At 38.6% G+C, this 17,429-nt stretch overlaps 1 protein-coding gene and 1 long non-coding RNA gene across 3 annotated transcripts in view; both read left to right on the forward strand.

Moving 5' to 3' along the window:
• The window catches only part of GRB2 (growth factor receptor bound protein 2), a 70,006-nt gene that overhangs the window by 7,649 nt on the left and 44,928 nt on the right, over window positions 1-17,429 (forward strand). The gene's annotated exons all lie outside the window — the stretch shown is intronic.
• LOC149746799 (uncharacterized) overlaps window positions 4-17,429 on the forward strand; it is a 31,385-nt gene continuing 13,959 nt past the window's right edge. Inside the window, exon 1 of the long non-coding RNA XR_016388796.1 lies at window positions 4-17,409. This is a non-coding gene — a long non-coding RNA (uncharacterized LOC149746799). The remainder of the gene's footprint in view (window positions 17,410-17,429) is intronic.

Genomic DNA, 17,429 nt, shown 5'->3' on the forward strand with positions numbered 1-17,429 from the left:
AGTGTTGATGCCCAGCAAACGCTCAGATGGCTTCTCCTTGTACTCACCTGCCTTCTTGTGCCCTGATAACACACAAAGAAGCTGTGCTTGTTCTCTTTCATTGCCCACTTTTAACATTCACCATCCTGTGTGATTTGGAGAGCTAGTGCTGAGTGAATATCAAACGTGACTTCAGAGGGTTGGTGTGATGTGTGGTCTTAACTGCCTTTGTGTGAATGCCTTGAGCAATTCTGTGCTTCTTGATATTGGTAACTCAGGTAAAGTCAGAACAATGTGATTGTAGTGAGGAAGCGTATGAGCAGATTGGGTTACCTGATCTACTAGAGTTATATAAAAAAAAAGTGAGAGGATTTTTTTAAAAGACCCAAATTTGAAGTATTTTTGTAAAAGCACTCAATTAGTCTTATCTTACATAGTCAAAATATTTTTGTTTCTGGAATGTGATCCTAGTAGGTTAGAAATTAATTTCCCCTAGCTTAGAGAGGTGGTTAGAAGTACATGCCAAAACTCGTTAAAGAACCTCAGTGTATTCTTATTCTTTGTGAAACAACTAATGGAGTTCTAAATGACAAGGTTCAACTTGCTGTTGTACCAGTCAGATTTCGATTTTCTTGAACTTGAGGAGCAGTTACCCTATATTAAACTCTGATTGCACCAAAGAAACCTGCTGACAGTTTAAAAATAAGCTTCCTTACAGTTTGCAGCTCATTTTGAGCCCCACTATTTACATGAGGTTCGCCTTCCACCTGGCATGTGTTAATTATGTTGTTTACCCAGTTGACGCGAGCAGCGTGCTCTTTTGGATATGTAATTTATTTTTACATGGGTGGGTGTTATCAAATAGTGTATCAACTCTGAGGAAAACCTAAAATTTAATGTTTGAGTCTTCACTGTGTCTCAAGTTTTGACTTTTTTCCTCTAAACCTGATTATTGGAATTTGCCATCCATTTCTTTACTACTGTTGAATGAAATTATTAGGATTTTATAACGAAGAAGAAAGTGGAAATACAGAAATATGATTCTTTATAAAAGGACTAGTGACTTTTGTTTTTAAGTTTTGCAGACGTACGGAGAGTTATTATTTTGTTCACTGCCCAAGGTGTAGCGTTCTGCTCTGAAGTTAGTTTTTGTAAACTACTACTGCACAATAGTTTTTGTAATGTTAGAAATGTAGGTTGCACTTCATAGAAGGTGATAAAGAGCCCTTTAAGGAGAAGGAAACTGAGAGCTTTTTTTTTTAACATCTTTATTGGAGTATAATTGCTTTACAATGGTGTGTTAGTTTCTGCTTTGTAACAAAGTGAATCAGTTATACATATACATATGTTCCCATATCTCTTCCTTCTTGCATCTCCCTCCCTCCCACCCGCCCTATCCCACCCCTCTAGGTGGTCACAGAGCACTGAGCTGATCTCCCTGTGCTGTGTGGCTGCTTCCCACTAGCTATTTTACATTCGGTAGTGTATATATGTCCATGCCACTCTCTCACCTTGTCACAGCTTACCCTTCCCCCTCCCCATATCCTCAAGTCCGTTCTCTAGCAGGGCTGTGTCGTTATTCCTGTCTTGCCCCTAGGTTCTTCATGACCTTTTTTTTTTTCTTAGATTCCATATATATGTTTTAGCATATGGTATTTGTTTTTCTCTTTCTGACTTGCTTCACTCTGTATGACAGTATCTGGGTCCATCCACCTCACTACAGATAACTCAGTTTCGTTTCTTTTTATGGCTGAGTAATATTCTGTTGTATATATGTGCCACATCTTCTTTATCCATTCATCTGTTGATGGACACTTAGGTTGCTTTCATGTCCTGGCTATTGTTAATAGCTGCAGTGAACATTTTGGTACATGACTCTTTTTGAATTATGGTTTTCTCAGGGTATATGCCCAGTAGTGGGATTGCTGGGTCATATGGTAGTTCTGTTTTAGTTTTTTAAGGAACCTCCATACTGTTCTCCATAGTGGCTGTGTCAATTTACATTCCCACCAACAGTGCAAGAGTGTTCCCTTTTCTCCACCCTCTCCAGCATTTATTGTTTCTAGATTTTTTGATGATGGCCGTTCTCACCGGTGTAAGATGATATCTCATTGTAGTTTTGATTTGCATTTCTCTAATGATTAATGATGTTGAGCATTCTTTCATGTGTTTGTTGGCAATCTGTATATCTTCTTTGGAGAAATGTCTATTTAGATCTTCTGCCCATTTTTGGATTGGGTTGTTTGTTTTTTTGATATTGAGCTGCATGAGCTGCTTGTAAATTTTGGAGATTAATCCTTTGTCAGTTGCTTCATTTGCAAATATTTTCTCGCATTCTGAGGTGTGTGTGAGCTTTTTGACGGTATTCTCAAAGTCAGCACTAAATTAATCAGAAAGCAGACAGAACCAGCTATAGGTTTTAGAGAGAAATACATCATCTGTTTCTATTTCTTTAGCTAGAAATCGGCAATCATAACTTAGACTACTAAATTACTCTGTATCATTGATGTACTGAGGAGATAATTTGGTGTTTTCTTAGGTGATTACTATTTTCAGCAGATAACCTGCTCCTGATATCATAATAAGATTGGCTACTCAGATAAAGGGAAAAAAGATTGGCTCCTCAAGTAGCCACGTTTGTCACTTGTACAGAAATGCTTTGGGGCCAAGCTTGGGGGGTTTTTTGGTTTGTTTGTTTACTGAAATACAAACCAGATTTCTCCATTAAGTTTACCCTAGAAACTTGAAACTTGAGCCTGGAAGTTCATATTTTTTCTCTTAGTCTATCCAGTTGCACATTTAGCACTAAAGCAACAAATCAAAACAAAAGTGTGAACTTTGAGGTCTGTTTTAAAGAATTTTTAGACAAGAACTTTCCCTGTTTACTGCCACTAAATTTAGTCTTGGACCATGAACATTTTATAAGTTCTCCACCTTAAATTGGTAAACTTCTTGAACAAGTGTAATGTCCTTCTTTCCCATCCTACAATTAGGATGGTACTGTTTAATATTCCCCCAGAAATTTTTATGATGGGAGAGAAAGTGAATCAGAGTGCTCACATTTACTTTCAGATTTTCTTTGGGGAGAGAGAAACATACATATATTTGGTTCCTTCCAGTTTGGCAGATAACTGGCATATGAAGTCATAATGCCATTATTGCTTTTGAATGGTGGCCGTTAGCTGTTTGTTAGTAATCTTGTGGCTTTACTCCAAAAAATAAGTGATGATACAGTAGTTGCCCGTTGTCTCATAATTCTGTGAAACAGCTGAGTGAAGAGAAGGGACATTGCTTTGTCTTAAGCACTATTAGTTTAAAAAAAAAAAAAGGCAGCGTTTTCTTCTTTGATTATTCAGGGAGTAACTGGCTTCATTTGAGTGGCTCTGATTTGATTTGGTCACTCTTTAGGATGTTAGTTGTGAGCCAGATCATGTTTTGAAGTGTCTGGAAAGCATTGACCAGTTTCCCTCGATTGAAATATGGATCTATTTACCCTCTGTTGATAAAAGGGACATGTGCACGTGGGTACTGAGTACATTTTACTTGAAGATAATGAAATAGAAAGGGGCTCAGCCCTCTGCCTATGACCAGGTTCAGGATTACACCCTCTCACTGTCTTGGAGTTCCTGGTTAACTTTTGCTGAATGTTGACTCGTGTCCCCCAGCAGACCACTTCCTTACTCTCTGTCCACATGTTGACTTGTACTGCCCTGAGAAGAGAGAGCAAATTAAAAACATCTTACTGGAAGCCGTAAATAGAACTTAATGCTTGGATATATCTGCCTCTGTTAATTTCCCTCTTATAAAAGCTTGTGTTTTTCTTTGGGAGGGGTGGGGAGGGCACTGGGGCTAGGTATGGAAGAAATTGCTCTTCCTTCGTGGATGAAATGAACCTAAATTTCCCCACCGTTGTAGGGCAGCCTTGAGATAGCCCCAGGGGTTCTCCACTGAAAATGAGGCCCCTGAATACTCTGTCCTAGGCACACAAAATGCCTGAGCTTACCTAAAAGTTGCGTCTGCCATCTAGGGGCTTCTGTACATGTATTTATAGTTCAGACAGTGCTGCATAGGAATGAAGAGACTGTTCTGAGCTCTCAAACCTGTGCTCATTGCATTCTGTAGCTGGGTGGTTATTTTCTATCAAGACAGACCTTAGACTCTAGAAGAGAACCAACAGTAGATCATCTCAATATCTTCTTCTCTGCCTGGCACGAACTTCCTTTACCAGTTTCCTAAACCGCTTTAGAACTAGGTCTTGGGTTCAGGGCTGATGACACTATTTTACTGTTACATTTACAGAGCGTCTCCTTGAGCCACATCCTGGGGTAAGTTGCTTTGAGGGTTGGGGGAGAAATAGAAGATGTACTTTCTCCCTTCAGGAACTCTAAAATCAAATAAGAGAAGTGAGGTTAGTATGTGAAACAGTATGTGACAGTGTGTAAAATTAGAGGATCTTTATTTTTTTAATAAATTTATTTATTTTATTTATTTATTCTTGGCTGCATTGTGTCTTCGTTGCTGCACATGGGCTTTCTCTAGTTGCAGCGAGCGGGGGCTACTCTTCGTTGCACTTCACAGGCTTCTCATTGCAGTGGCTTCTCTTGTTGCAGAGATGGGCTCTAGACGCGCGGGCTTCAGTAGTTGTAGCACATGGGCTCAGTAGTTGTGGCTTGCGGGCTCTAGAGCACAGGCTCAGTAGTTGTGCCACATAGGCTTAGTTGCTCTGCGGCATGTGGGTTCTTCCCGGACCAGGGCTTGAACCCGTGACCCCTGCAGTGGCAGGCGGATTCTTAACCACTGCACCACCAGGGAAGCCCTAGAGGATCTTTAGAACAGGAAAAGACTTCCTTATTTTACAGGTGAGGAAATGGTGGCCCATGGAGGTTAATGATCTATCCAAGATCACAGCTATTAGTACTTAGTGCTCAACTGGTATTTAACAGAATGCTGAAGTTGTGTTACACACTGTAACTGCCAGTGTAATTTTGAAGAGAAGAGATTGGTGAGAGCCGAAGTTCAAGAAAGCTGTGTGGAAGAGGCATGACTTGGACTGGACCTTGTGAAGGCCAGGACAGGGCTAAGTGAGGAGAAGGGAGGGGCGGGGGCTGTGCTTGTTGTGTTTAAGACAGGAATGCTAGAATAAGGTTATAGGCTGTGACGGAGTGGAAAATAAGGTAGAACTGGAGCCAGATAAGAAAAACCCAATAAGAGTTTGATCTTGTCCTTAAGCCTCTGAAGGTTATCAGCTGATGACGAAAGTGTCCTGTGTGTATAGTGGAAGTGTCCTGTGTGTATAGTGGATTGCAAGGAGGGAAGCCTGGAGTCCCAGCCTGGCAGGTTCCAGTAATCAGGTTGTGAGATAAGTGCCTGTACAGGTATAGGAGACTAGGAATGAAGGACAGGGGGTGCTTTGAGGAAAAGAAAAAATAACGGGATTTCTGCCTGTCAGCTGGGGGTATTTGAATAAGTCTCCTGTGTAACTGAGAAAAGAGCGTCCATGGAGTATGCTCCTGAGAGCCAGGAATGTGAACTAGAGTGTGATTGGTTCCAGTTTTCACAACAGCTCTAAGTCCTGCATTTCAGTACATGAGTCTCATTTCAGGTGTTTGAACTATCAAACCTAAAAAATAAGAGGTCGGGGTGGGGTTTTTTCTTCACTATTTCAAAGTACTAGTATCAGTATACTTTTTGAAGTATTTATTTGCCTATTGATAAGAATTGTTATCAATCTTGTTAACTAAACTCAGAATATTGCATTTAATCTTTAAGAATGAGGACAGTTTGAGTTCTCTTACAACATAATTTGTTTGCCTTTCATCATATTCATTTCCCCCCTGTCATCTGAATGGACTGTTTCCAAATAGGTGCTAAGAATGAACTTTCAGTTCCTGTACAAGACTCCTTTGGGGGTGGAGGGGGTTGCTGGCTGAAGACCAGTCGTCCCTGTTTGGAGAAAGAAATGTCTAAGGAAATGCACCGTTCCTTTGGGGTCTTCAGTTTTCACCTCTGTGAGCCATTATAGTTAAGTCATCATTGAATAGCTACTATTTATGAAGCATTTAATATGTGCCACAAAGTTATACATGATTTCTAGTTTTGGACATCAGAAGGTTGGCATTATTAGCCCCATCTTATGGGTGCAGAAGTTAAGTAACAGGCTCAGGTTCACACATTTAGTAAGAGGCAAAGCTGGGATTTGATCTTAGGCCTGGCTGCAGTGCTCCCCCTACAGTACATTAATTCCCCTGTTAACTGTCAGGTATGAGTAAACCAGAAATATAAGCTTATCTGCAGTCCTGAGTTACTCACCTGCCAGGCATGGACAGCTGTCTTATGGCACTGCTTCTACATAGTGACGTATTGGATATCCTATCTAAGTAAGCGGAGGTTAATAATAAAAGAAATGAAGGGGGAAAAAAAGGGTCATTTCACCTTTCGGATTACCAAAGATGATAAAGACTGACCCCACCCTCTTTTGGCCAGGGTGTGGGGAAATGGGTGCTGTCACCTCCTGCCAGTGGAGGTTTGTACGAATACAATTGGTCTTTTTGAACATGGCTTGGTGATACATATTAGACCATAAAATGACCCAGCAGTTGCACTTTCAAGAATTCAATCTCAGAAAATTCACAAACAAGTTTTTTTAAATGTAGACGTGGGGGGGGGATGTTTATTTCAGTGAATCTGTGTGCCACCTAGAAATTTCTGCAATTAAATTATGAAATATCGTTTCCAAGATATTAAAAGGTGTAAAAATAGGCATCTTCGAATACATGGAATTACCATATTATAAAAAAAAACCTTAAGTAGTCCATCAGTGGGAGGCTACATAAACAGATTATGGTGCTTGTAAAGTGGGATACTGTGAAGATGTTAATGTTGATGTAAAACTATATCAGTACAGTATATGTGTTGCTCAGACAAAGTGTTTATGGATCCTCTTTTAAAAAGTGAAAATATATCTAATTTATTGAGTTCTTAGTATATGTCTGTGCACTAAGCTAAGTATTTTACTTGTATTTTCTTTTAATCCTCACAATAATCCTATTAAGACAGATGCTATTATCCCCAGTTTACTGATCAGGAACCTGAGGCTTATGTTAAGTAACTTGCCCAAGTTCACATTCAAATCCAGGCTGGTTAAGTCCAGATTCCATGTTCTTAACCACTACCCCGTGGGGCTTTTTTGTACCCAAATGAGGTCAGATGAGGGAGGGAGGGAGGGGGCGCGAGCCCATTTAGGGAAAATTGCTGTCTATTTCTATTTGCTTATTAAATACATAGACTTCTTTCTGAATGATCCCCTAAAAGGTAACAGTTATCTCCAAGGAGCTGGATTTCAGGTGATTCTTACTTCTTTCTTGTGCTTTTTTTTTTTTTTAACATCACTTTAATTAATTTATCAGTTTTATTAAGTCAATACAGCTTTATTCAAATGGTAAGTAGTTAACATTTTGCATGTTTTACCTTGATGGATATTCTAGGAAGTTAAAGTGCTCCGGTCAGGGCTTGGTTGGTTGTGTATTTTTAATGACTGAGATTTAACCTGCTGTTAGGCTAAAGTTCACTGTGCCTATGTTCAGAGTCATAAAACTTAGACACCTTTTAAAAAGTGATTCACAACAACACCTTTTGGAGGAAAATCTTGTTCTTTTTGGCAGATACTTCCTGTGTTTCACCTCCTAGTGTATGTGGAATGAGAGACACCTGTGGTATTGTGCTAAAGAACTGCTCCAGGGCTAGACCCACCTTCTTCTTCTGGCAGATCTGGCCTTTTGGTCTTGGGAAGCTGACTCTCCATTGGTTCTCCCGTCCTCAAAATGGGAACAATAGCGTCTACCTTCCTAGAGTCACAGTGAGGATTAAAAGAATTAATACGATAGTGTGCTTAAAGCAGTGACGCTTAAAGTAGATAGTAATGCTACCTGCTATTAGTTTTATTAATGTTATTCAGACGCACAACTTTGATAAGAGGATGTCAGTCCTACTGCTGGCTCAGGTAACTGTTAAGTCACATGACTCGACACATAAAACTGGCTGGGTGCTTGTCCTGATACTACCTCAAACTCAGAATTGTGCAAACTTTGTCCCAGAGCTTAGCAGAAAGCATGGTATTGATGGAGGATTTTGTGAAAGACAAGTAGTTTCTCCATTCTTAAAAGTCTTTGGCCCTCTCTCAGGGTTAACCCTGAAAGCAAAGAGGTGGGTAACTGCACAGTGTCCTGTTGGGGACCTCACTTTTGTATATTTCTTGGGCTGAACAGAGCTTTGGGATTATGCTGTTGGCAAATATTAAGAAGTGATAGAAGAAACAGCCTTGGGAAAAATTCGTTGCTGTATTTACTCTAAGGATACTAAGGAGTCTTTCATTATTATGTGTCCTCAGGGAGGACCTGTGGGAGAACATTCTCTCTGGTCTCCATACCTAGAATAGGCGTATTTCCCCCTCAAACAACTTTTTTAAATCTTAAGGATGCTATAAATAATGCTTTGATATGTTTCCTTCTTTATCTTCTAGGAAAGCTTAGAGCCTCCTATGGTCCCATTTCTAGCAGTCGCTCTTATACTTTCTGTCCTAATATTTTTGTTGAAACAGGTAGTAATTATTAGTGGTAAATATTTAAAGTTTTTCTCACCCTAACAATGGCTTTGATTTTTAACTAATTTATTTATTCTTTAGTTTAACAGCAGACTTTTAAAATCTAGATTTAGCAAAATGGCAAAGCCTTTTGTAGTACTTTGCTTTTGAAAAAATACAAAAAGAATCAGTTTAGTTTTAAAGTGAGAGGAAATGCATTTTGGACCTTAAAACTGTAGACTTCACAGAGAACAAGAAAGCAGTGTGTAGGCTTCCCTGGTGGCGCAGAGGTTGAGAGTCCGCCTGCTGATGCAGAGGACACGGGTTCGTGCCACGGCCCGGGAAGATCCCACATGCCGCGGAGCGGCTGGGCCCGTGAGCCATGGCCGCTGAGCCTGCGCGTCTGGAGCCTGTGCTCCGCAACGACGGGAGAGGCCCACGTACTGCAAAAAAAAAAAAGAAAGCAGTGTATGTTTTCGGTCAGAATATTGATCATGCAATGTCTTTGTGTCATTCCGTAGATCTTTTATTTTCCTAGATAAATATGTATGGTTTGAAATGGATTGCTAGAGGAAAGAATAAATTTACAGCATTTTATTTTTTTGGTTTCATTGGGTCTTTGTTGCTGTGTGCGGGCTTTCTCTAGTTGCGGCGAGCGGGGGCTACTCTTCTTTGTGGTGCGCGGGCTTCTCATTGCGGTGGCTTCTCTGTGGCGGAGCACGGTCTCTAGGCGAGCGGGCTTCAGTAGTTGTGGCTCGCGGGCTCTAGAGTGCAGGCTCAGTAGCTGTGGCATGCAGGCTTAGTTGCTCTGCGACACGTGGGATCTTCCCAGACCAGGGCTCGAACCTGTGACCCCTGCATTGGCAGGTGGATTCTTAACCACTGTGCCACCAGGGAAGTCCCTACAACATTTTATTGTCAATATTTCCATTTTTCCTTAACATTTAAAATTACTTTAATATACATTAATAGAAAAAAAAGAGGAAATTCAAAATTCTGCACGAACTCCCCACTCCAGTATTTTTACTGTTGCAGATCTCTTCTAGGCTTTGTTATTGTATAAACATTTTTATACTGCTGTAATTATAGTGGCCTTAAAATACAACATATGTTACCATTTTCCTGTTTGTTTTACTAATTATTTTTAATGGTTTAATGTTTTAAAATATTTTTAAAGTTAATGTTCTATAATTGACTTAGCTATTTCCCCATTGCTGGATACTTAGCTTGTTTCTATTAAAAGTTTAGTTTATCATCTCAAAGGAGGCTTTTGATTATGTATGATGCTCTATTGTCCAAAAGGATTGAACAGATTACCTACTTGAGGTCAAGTTGAATGAGAATGGCCCATAATCTTAGAATACATAATAGTAGTGCAGCTAATGTTGGCTTCATTTTCTGACCTCCTTTAACAATAGACTATTATTTCACAGTTTGACAGTGTTTTATAGGACTGTGAAATGATTTGTGAAATGATTAAACCTCTTCACTCAGCATCTAAGATACTTGACAACAGCATCTAGTTTTTCTGAAGCACGTTTTATTTTGTGCTGTTCCTTCAGGTGATTAATTTGCTTTTTTATAGCTGTGTCAAGTTAAGTTAATAAGTAATTTTGATAGCTGAGAAATTTGATGTGTACTCATAGATGTAGTTTTAATTCAGTTTTACTTCTCTGGCTGAATTAATCCCTTCTGGAGGGAGATAATCCATCCTCACTCATGTTTGGAAAAAGGTGGAAAGACAGACAAACCAGCTTTGTTTAGTTGATGCTGCAAATGTTTAGCTTTAGAGCCAGAAGGCTCTGCTGAGAGCTTTTGAGAAAAAAGTGGAGTGATTTATTGAAACATCCTCATGCTCTTACATGTACTGAGATATAAAGAAAAAACAGAACTATCGTGTTGGTTCTCTCTGGATGTTGGGATTATGGAGAACTGTCACTTTCTACAGCATGCATTTGTATAATGGATATTTCTACAGGCATATATTAGTTTCATAATCAGAAAAGCAGTAAAAACCAAAAACACCACAGTAGTTTTCTAGATGTAAATTTACAAGTCAACAAACATTTTAGGGTCTATTTTGATTTCTTAAAAGGAAAAAAAAAATCAGCATACAGCTTCATGGAGTAAATTTGTTCATTTCTTCTTGGTGAAGACAGCACAAGCATCTCCAAGTTATCTAGGACCATTACATAGACTTTATGTAAAATAGAGAATACACAACAATAAACTAGAAGCGGGCTCGGCCCTTTTGCTTATGAACAAGTAAGATTGGCCCTAAAACTGGTCTTGCTGCCCAGATTTCTAGTTATATCTGGACCTTATATGAAACTAACGTTATGTGCTTTCTTACTTACGTAATTTTGACTTAGGTCAGTCTCCAAACTGGATTATGGCTAGTAATGCAGCCAAATTGCAGTTCTTCCTATGTTTAATTATCCATGTTGCCTTCCTTGTCTCGTGTCCATATTTAGTCATTTACATTTTATTTATCAACTTCTATAAAAATGTTTGGCTCTGAAAGGTAAAATTAAGAGACAAAATAAAGATTTGCAGTTATTTGTGGGTTTTAGTTATCTGTTGTGCATTGAAAAATATCAGGTGTCTTCATTTCATTCTTTTAAAATGTTTATTAGAGTTATTGAAAAGTGTAAAAGAAAGGCCATAATCCCTCCTGTCACCCAGATAACTTTTTTTTTTTTTTGCGGTACGCGGGCCTCTCACTGTTGTGGCCTCTCCCGTTGCGGAGCACAGGCTCCGGATGCGCAGGCTCACGGGCCCAGCCACTCCGCGGAATGGGGGATCTTCCCGGACCGGGGCACGAACCCGTGTCCCCTGCATCAGCAGGCGGACTCTCAACCACTGCGCCACCAGGAAAGCCCAAGATAACTTTTTGAAATAAAATAAAACAAATGTCGAACTCATTAGAAAATGTAAAAGGCAAATACTCTTCCCAGAGAAAATAACTATTCTGTTTTTCTGTAACCTTTCAGGAAGAAAGACATTTAATGAGTATAGCTATAGTTACTTTTACTGTACTTTCTGGATACGATGAGAAGCACACTGAAACCATATTCAAAATTGTAATAATGAAAATAAGCAGGCACTTCATCTTTGGAAGGAAGGATGGGGTTTCTGTTTAAATGTACTGTACCTCTTTAGAAAAAAGCAGTAGCTAGAAAGATCGCTTTGCCAGGCTATTAGAGAAGATCATAATGATTAAGACTTTAAAAGTCACATGTTAAAGCTGAGTCAGAGTAGATTTCGAACCTGAAATTGGTGTGAATTTTCCCAAAAGTTGTGCTAATATTGTCTACATCAGATATTCAGATGAATTTGTGACTGATGGCCTCACTTAGTGCTAGAAGTGGAAACTTGTAGCCCTGCAGGTCTTTCCTTGAGATTAATTACTTTATTGGTCTCCTAAATTTAGGTTACTGGTTGAGAAAGAACCAGTACTTTACTTGGAAAGTCATTCTCTTTGTGTTCAGATGCCCTTTATCTGCCTTCTTGGAGCACCTAATATAACTACATACACCTGAACAGCTGTTGTCCTTAAAGACTGTAGAAGTAATTTTCAAATTCAGTTATTAGTTTGTTGGTATTGTGTATCATAGTGTAAGCTTTCTGCATGTTCTTTCCCTCCTCTTCTTTCTTATTAGATATTAAGGGCCTCGCAAAAGGGGCATGCTTCTCATTTGCATATTCTCAGATAACCTGATGAAAAATTATTGATTACCTGCTTTTGGGGGTGTTGGGTTTTATAAATAAAAGAATAGCAGCCTCAATTTGAAGTGAACTATGGCATGTTTTTCCTTTTAATATAAATGTTTATCTTGTACTGTTGGTAGGAATGTAAATTGATAGAGCCACTATGGAGAACAGTATGGAGGTTCCTTAAAAAACTAAAAATAGAACTACCATATGACCCAGCAATCCCACTACTGGGCATATACCCTGAGAAAACCGTAATTCAAAAAGAGTCATGTTCCACAATGTTCATTGCAGCTCTATTTACAGTAGCCAGGACATGGTGGAAGCAACCTAAGTGTCCATCGACAGATGAATGGATAAAGAAGATGTGGCACATATATACAATGGAATATTACTCAGCCATAAAAAGAAACAAAATTGAGTTATTTGTAGTGAGGTGGATGGACCTAGATACTGTCATATAGAGTTAAGTAAGTCAGAAAGAGAAAAATAAATACCATATGCTAACACATATCTCCATATATATATGGAATCTTAAAAAAAAAATTGTTTCTGAAGAACCTAGAGGCAGCACAGGAATAGAGACACAGACGTAGAGAATGGACTTGAGGACACGGGGAGGGGGAAGGGTAAGCTGGGACGAAGTGAGAGAGTGGCATGGACTTATACATACTACCAAATGTAAAATAGATAGCTAGTGGGAAGCAGCCGCATAGCACAGGGAGATCAGCTCGGTGCTTTGTGACCACCTAGAGGAGTGGGATAGGGAGGGTGGGAGAGAGACGCAAGAGGGAGGAGATATGGGGATATGTATAGCTGATTCAGTGTTATACAGCAGGAACTAACACACTGTTGTAAAGCAATTATACTCCAATAAAGATGTTAAAGATAAAGTGATAGGAACTGAAAAAAATATATATATATAGATGTTTATAAATACCTAGGCTGTAGCCTTAAATTTCCCTCTAAATGCTGCTTTAGTTGCTTCCCATAAATCTGGGTATGCAGTTGTTTTTGTTTTCATTAATTTCAAAATATTTTCTAATTTGTTGTTTTTTTCTTTGACCCATTGGTTATTTAGGAGTGTGTTGTTTAATTTCCACATATTTGTGAATTTCCCAGAATTTCTTCTGTTGTTGATTTCTATTTTAATTCCATTGTGCTTATAGAACATACTCTGATTTCAGTCCTTTTAAATTTATTGAGGCTTGTTTTATGGCCTGGCATTTGGTCTGTCCTGGAGAATGTTCTGCTGTGTGCTTGAGATGAATGTGTATTCTGCTTTTGTTGGTTGGAGTGTTCTCTAGATATCTGTTAGGTCTAGTCAGTTAATTATTTTTTCCTAGAGTATGTCATGATAGTTGTAGAATTTTGATGAATTCTTAAGAATACTTACCTAGTATCTTGGTGAATCATAACAACAAATTGAGTATCTCCTAGGTTAAGGGTATTATGCTTAGTGCAAAGGGTTGGAGGTATAGATAATATTTAGTAATACACTGTTTTAAGAGCTATGCTAGAGGTATGCACTGGGTGTTCTGAATGAGAACAGACTTGGTAAGACATGAGTATTGAAAAGTTTTCTGAGCTAACTTAGAAACACTCATGACTGCTTTGTCCATCCAGATATGCCTGACTTACTGAGGCCTTCTGTTTCTAACATTAGCGAAGCTTACTATCAAACTCTGAAGAGTTGTTGGAGTTGTCCTAGAACACTTAAACTTGGAAGGTTAATTGCCTTTCATTGTATTTGGCAGTTAAAAAGTAGATATGAGCCATATTGATACCAACGTGGCACATGCAGATAGCATCAAAGTAATTATGACACTTCTTTCACGTTTTGTGAAAAACTTTAGATAAGTGCCATCAATCTCAAATTTTATGCCCATGACGCTACCACCCGACTTTTTAAGGAAATATTTTTATGGAAATAGGTTTCTATTACACATTTGCATGTAGAACATACTGAATAGTGTTTTTAAGTGGGGTTACTTTAAACTAGAACTTTCCAGGTATTGAAAATAGCATGAACTTTACACTAGTATTATGGTAACATCAGAAATGGAAAGGATTAAACATTTTATTTTCTCCAACACCATATGAATATGAATTATATTTAACAAGTTTGTGTATAGTCCAGAGTAATATACACCTGAAATCTGCTATCTAGATGTTAGTTTCTAAAGTTTAAAAAGTCTGTGGTCAAAGAAGTGGAAAATGGAATACATTTTCATGAAGCTTTTGAAAGAAAATTGCTCAAGTAAATAAAGAAGTTCAAGATGCCTCCTCATAGACCTGAAAACATTTACTCAGTCGTTTATCAAATGTAAGCATGGAAGCCCCAAAATTCAGCATTCTGTTTACAGGGAGGGTAGAATAAGATATCAGTGCTACTTGTGCTCTCAGCCAGGGTCCTTCAACAGGATCTTCTCATTAAGATAAAAGTAAAACTGCTACAGCATCTTTACTGAACATATATATATTTTAAACTTTTTTATATTGGAGTATAGTTGACTAACAATGTTGTGTTAGTTTCAGGTGCACAGCAAAGTGGTCCAGTTATACATGTACCTGTATCTGTTATTTTTCAAATTCTTTTCCTATTTAGGTTGTTACATAATATTGAGCAGAGTTCCCTTTGTGAACATAGTTTTTCTTAACATAGATTTTTTTATTTTAGAACATTTTTAGATTTACCAAAAGAAAATTGCAAAGGTAGCACAAAAAGATCCCATATATCTCACACCCAATTTCTCATTATTAACATTTTATATTAGTATAGTACATTTGTTACAATTAATGAGCCATTTTTGATACATTATTATTAACTAAGGTCCTTATATTATTCAGATTTCGTTCATTTTTCCTAATGTCCTTTTTTCTGTTCCATGATCCCATCCAGGATGCTGCATTGTTTAGTTGTGTCTTCCTAAGCTCATCTTGGCTGTGTTGGCTGAACATAGATTTAAAAAATATATATATATACACACACACACACACACACACACACACGCTTAAAGTTTAATATTCTTTTGATTCTTTGATAGTCCCTACTTAATGAAGAATTATTTTCTAAAAGCTTATAAATTGGTGTTTCTGTGGAAGATGTTATTTCTCATGTAACGCTTATTGACATTTTAAGGTTGGACCACATAAGTATTTGGCTTCCATATGCCGAATATTTACCACACTCTTCTGTACTATAGCCACTGGCCTTATATGACTTATTTAAATTTAAATTAGCTAAAACATTCAGTTCTTCACTTGCGTTGGCCATGTTTCAAGATCTTAATAGCTACACGTGGCTAGTGGCTGCTGTATTGGACAGTGCAGATACAGGATATTTACGTCATTGTAGAAAGTTTTCTTGGACAGTGCTGCTGTGGAACGTCACCACCCAAATAACAGTGTTTTTGTGTTCAAAGTATTTTGGGTTTCACTTGGAAATGCTGGGAATCACATCCTCCCTCTTGTTGCAAACCATTAGTGGTTACTCTGGTCTTTGGAGGTGAGGCCCTTGGGTAGAACTGGGACGGGGGTGGGAAAGTAGGGTGCTGCTGTGGACTAGCAGTAGAATTGGGGTAAGATTTTCTCTTTCTCGTGAGTTCTTCCCTGTCTGCACTACTCCCTCCCTTGGGAACCTTTGACTTCCCAAACCCTTTTCTCCACAGCCCTGCACCTTTTCTCCCCCAGCCCATGCAGACAGAGGCAGATACTGGGAACCTGTTGTCATCTAGTGAAACCAGAGGAGTGCTCATAGAATGGCTCCACTGGGGTGACATGTAACGTGTTGTTGAGTCCAGTGCTGGCTCTTCTAATTTGGGTTCCTTGTGTCATTGGATGTGTAATGTGGTCTTGAGCTGAATGTGCAGACAGCAACATCTGAGGCACATCGAGAGAGCAGAGGCAGCATTTCTTTGAATTCAGCAAAACCATAATTACTGTGTTTTCAGAACTGTGTTTTACATAAATATCTTAGGCAAAGTCTTACTCTTGTTTTAGAGTCATTTTGTTTCTTTGGTTTAAACTGCACCAAAATTTTGCACGATTAAATATCCTCACCCCAAAAGCTCTACAGTGTTTCATTAGTGAACATATTTGCCAGTAATGTCAAATAATGGGTTGATTAATCTTTGACTATATTTAAACAATACTAGGTCAATTTTCAATTAGTTGCATCATTTCTCTGAACACTGAGCTATTTCACACCTTGTGGTCTTCAGACTTGGCGTTCCTTTTGTCTAGTGTAACCTTGGCCACCTTCCATTCTTTGTGACTTAGAGCAAGCCCACCCGAGCTCCAGAAGTCTTTCTCAACACTCTTTTCTCCCTCTGGTGCCCCAACACTGCCCCTTAGTTGTGTACCTCTGGCCGTCGGCATATTTGTTTCCCCAGGCCTCAGATTCCTGTATGTCAGCATCTTGCACAGTGCCCAGCAACATGGTCATTTAGTTTGTTGGAACAGAAGAAGCGTTGAAACCCACACCAGGTTCATTCCACTCAGTATGAATTGAGTCCAAGTTGGTATTGTCTTTGTTACCCGGTATTGCCCTGTCAGAGGTCAGACTTGGTTCTTACGTTGCCTCAGCTGTTTTTGCATTTATTTAGGTGACATAAACCAGAAATAGGAACTCTGGAATTTCTGCTATAATTTTTTATTCTCTTATTTTTTCACCACCTTAGGCTTCTTAGCTACTTTTCCTTTAAATCTCTGTAAGGTATAATTACACTTTACTCTGCATGTGATCTAAAGAATATTCAATCAGCTTTATTTTTGTTACTGTCCAAAAAACATTCCCGGTTTCCACGAATTTTTGTTTTTGGACACTTATTTCATCTATAGTCGTGGCATTTTATTTCAGCAGATGGTTCATACACATGTAAGAAATATTGCTGTAGAAGGAGATTCTAAACATTTTGGCTTTCTCTCCTGAATTTGTTCTTTATTCTTTAAGTGTATAAGAAAAACGAGAAAAAAATTTACAGGAATAGTTTGAAGTAAGCCTGTTGATTTGTTCTAATTTACATAGTTTACACAACTCCCAGCCTTAGAGAGGAAGAACACTCGCAGGGGCTGGATCTCAGGAAGAAGAATCTTATCGGATGTTCTCCTGAGTTTACTTCACTGCTAACAATGAGGTGGGTTGGGGGAAGAATTT

This window comes from Delphinapterus leucas, chromosome 19 (genome assembly GCF_059928025.1).
Source record: "Delphinapterus leucas isolate spDelLeu-1000000601 "Yukka" chromosome 19, BTC_Dleu_Yukka2, whole genome shotgun sequence".
NCBI classification, from domain to species: domain Eukaryota; kingdom Metazoa; phylum Chordata; class Mammalia; order Artiodactyla; family Monodontidae; genus Delphinapterus; species Delphinapterus leucas.